Source organism: Lactuca sativa, chromosome 8, assembly GCF_002870075.4.
Source record: "Lactuca sativa cultivar Salinas chromosome 8, Lsat_Salinas_v11, whole genome shotgun sequence".
Lineage (NCBI taxonomy): Eukaryota > Viridiplantae > Streptophyta > Magnoliopsida > Asterales > Asteraceae > Lactuca > Lactuca sativa.
In genome coordinates this window covers 207,022,414-207,025,928 of record NC_056630.2, presented here as the reverse complement: position 1 = coordinate 207,025,928, position 3,515 = coordinate 207,022,414, and the positions used below count along the sequence as shown (strand labels likewise).

The following is a 3,515-nucleotide window of genomic DNA, read 5'->3' as shown; positions in this document are numbered from 1 at the left end:
TAAAGACCCCCTGACAATCAGCGGCACAAAAAAAGTGCCGCTAAAAGAACTGTCACTAAAGACCTTTAGTGACACTTTTTGATTTTGCCGCTGCAGACTAATTTGGTTTTAGTGGCACTTTTTTATTATACCCTAAAAAACTTGTAGGTTTTAGTGTCACTATTTTTATGCCACTATTTAACTACAAAAATAATTAATTTTTTTCATGCTTTTAGTGACATTTTTTAACATAAAAATTTATATTAATAAATTAAATCCATTTTTTTAATTTTAAATGAAATATAAAACAACAATATGACAATTAAGATAATAAATGTAAAACACAACATCTTTACTTCAATTCAAACTTTTCCTATAATAATATTCTCAATAACTAAAACACAAATAATATTCTCAATAACTAAAACACAAATGTCTTGAACAAATAATAAGTTTAAATAGTGCTAGTACTCAGAACATAATGTTCCTAACTTCAAGATCAACAACATTCCAAAAATCAAACATTGTGAGATTTTGTAGCAACTCCATGTGATTGTGCTCCATCCTGAACCAAAAAATATATATAAAAAATTAATAATAATTATAATTATAATTGATATTTGTAGGTTGTGCATGCTTATTGGAATCAAAGAAGCTAAAAGAAAAAAAATAAGAAAATGAGAATTATGCTTATTAAAATCATTATGTTAGCCAAAACATGTAAAAATCTAACATAAAAGAAACATGTTGGTCCTTAGTTAGACTTTTAACTGATGCATAACTCACAGATTAGATCATAGTCTTCTCCATATTTTATATTACCATGTTCTTAAAAGTCTTGAAACAAATATATAATGGATCATAAAATGAAATAGGCTATGAAAACAAGATTTCATTGGCTCCTCTTTTGTTTTAACACAACTCTTTCCTCTTCCATTTATTCATAATACAATACCTAATACATCATGAAAGTATACAAGAGAAATATAGGTTATGATAGATTCAGAAACAACTCAACTGTTCCAAACATCTACACAAACAAATATAAGAATCAACATAGACCCTAGAACACGTATCATATCACGACTTAGAACAAAACCCAGATACATAAAATTAAATCAATCTTTAAAGATAATCACATGACGTTTTTCTACATAAATCTAAGTGATTTAAGGAAATCAAAGTGATGTAGGGATATGATAAACAAACCTGTAAATATTTGTTCAAAAATTAAGGACAACAACAATAAGAACCGCATCGATCTTGGAAGTGAGATCTCAGTCATATTTCTATCTCTCTTGTCCATCCTCTCTGTATCTATTTCCTCCTCATTCGTTCCTTCCTTTCTCTATATAGCTTTCCTGAACAAAACGAAAAAGAAAGTGTTTTTAGAGTGCTACAAAACTTTTAATTTCGAAAATGGAATGAATTAATCAATGAATAGAAAATATTACCATATGGTGATTCCTTTTTCCCAAGTGAGATAAGCAATTTGTAAGTTCACATCTATTATTAAGCACGTGCTGTTCCGATCTAGGGTTGCATCCCCGTCGCCGAGAAACCTGTATTCGTTCGAGGGTGGGGTTGCGTCACCGTCGAGAAGCACGTGTGTGTCAGCGTCGACACATTTGGATCTTCTACATCAGAATCACAAATATCTAAAATTATATAGAGAAATTAACAAAAATCTTACCTTCTATTCGCTAGGAAAAAGAAACTTAGCAAGAATTTTACCCTAAATGGGTCGTCGATATGCTCATAGCTCCTGATTTTCCGGCAATGTATGAAGTTAGGGTTGGATACTGAGAAGAATTTTGAGATGGAAAGAATCTATATGCACAGTCATCGATTGACTGTTGTGGCCATCAAGATCGTCACTCCGTTTACAACTGCCTCCCTTACAGCCGACTCTATAGCATAATCGTGCTTCCCCTTCCCTCCACTATGTCCGTATCAATGAAAAGAGAGAAAGAGCGATATGAATTTCTTTTAAGAAGGGAAAAGGGTTAATTTCGTTTAGGACTGTTACAGTATCGTTTAGGAAGGAGAAAATTGAATGAGTTTAGGGATAATGATATGTAGAATTGAGAAGAAAGATAGAGAGCAATTGATTAGGGCGCTTCTGATTTTCATGTGAGCGAGGGCTGAGCGTGTTTTTTTTTCTTTCTTTAAGATGTGCCTATAAAACATAACAATAGTGGCACAAAATTAATATGCCACCCAAAAATTGTGCCACTAAACGTCATTTTATTTGTAGTGGATGCTGGAGAATGATCAAGAATAGCTTGAAAGGAAGAATTGTGACCGAAACGAGGTAGGAATGAAGAAATGTGATCACATTTCCCATATATGTGATCGTATATTTTGCTCGCACATTTGATTCGAGGTTTCTACATGCCAAAATTCAATCTGGGAGAAAAAGTTGAGAAATACGATCGCATTTCCCATATATGCAATCGCAATTTTTTGTCGAAGTCCTGAAAAGTTCCAAAATGGTGTCGTATTGTGTTATATCACATCGGGATGTGTTTTCATAAAAATTGTGATCGCATATATCATATATGCAATGCAGTTTTGCCCGTTTTTTGACTGGACGTATAAAAGGCTTAAAAAAACACCCATGTAACCTAATTCGTGATACCAGACGACTCAGAGACGATTTTTAGAGGTTTTTTAGTGCCAAACACAGATCTTAAGATCACTATTCGAGTCTTATTTTTGTTTAGTAAGATTTATCAAATAGATTTCGCTTTTACTTCTCGTAATTCGTTTTTAGCCATGTCAGGCTAAAAACCTTAGACTTCAATTTCACAAACGACTTGACTTTTTGTGCAAGTAATCATTAGGCATGATTATTGATTGTGTTTACTATTTAGTTTGATCAATTTTATGCTTAAATGAACGTTTGATTTTGATTCAGTTTTTGTTGGCCACTTTATTTGTTAATAAATCATTCCAGTTATATGATTCGTTTAGATCCGTTATTATCATTATTAATCAGGGAAAACAACAAATACTAGATTAATTCAGTGTTATGGTTAACTCTAATATAAATTGATCAAACAAGTCTTTACGCTTCTGATCTTGTAAGAAGTATTGGACTTTACTGTGAATTTTACACTGTGCTTAATGTTACTTTTCTAAATTAATTAAGTGCTTATTTGGTTAATTCAGTAAAAACTAAAGTTTAATTCAAAAAGCTTGTTTTGGTTAAACATTTTAGTAAAAGAAAATTGTTAGAGCTTATTAATGATTTTCAGTACCAGTTTAAACAGTACATAGCTCAAGTATCGTGTTGAAGGTTATTTGTATGATTAAGAGTCACTGCAAAATCGAAATTGCTTTTACCTTCTAAACTTTATTCTAGTGTTTAAATTGCGTTTTCTTTTATAAATTTATATTAAAATTAGCTTAAATTGGTTAACAAATCCTCTGATGTGTGTAAAATGAACTAATTTTAATCCTACTAACTTAGACACAGAAACAAACACACGAAAGGCAGTGTACCTATCGATTAGCAGCTTAGTTCAGTAAGT

General features: G+C 31.5%; 1 long non-coding RNA gene across 1 annotated transcript; it reads right to left on the bottom strand.

Annotated features, from left to right (window-relative positions):
* Positions 1–307: 307 nt before the first annotated feature.
* Positions 308–2,155, bottom strand: LOC111915277 (uncharacterized). Its single transcript, XR_002858110.3, has 4 exons — positions 1,714–2,155; positions 1,434–1,616; positions 1,189–1,340; positions 308–544 (listed from the first exon to the last, which is right to left on the bottom strand). It is a non-coding gene; the product is annotated as an uncharacterized LOC111915277 (long non-coding RNA).
* Positions 2,156–3,515: the final 1,360 nt, after the last annotated feature.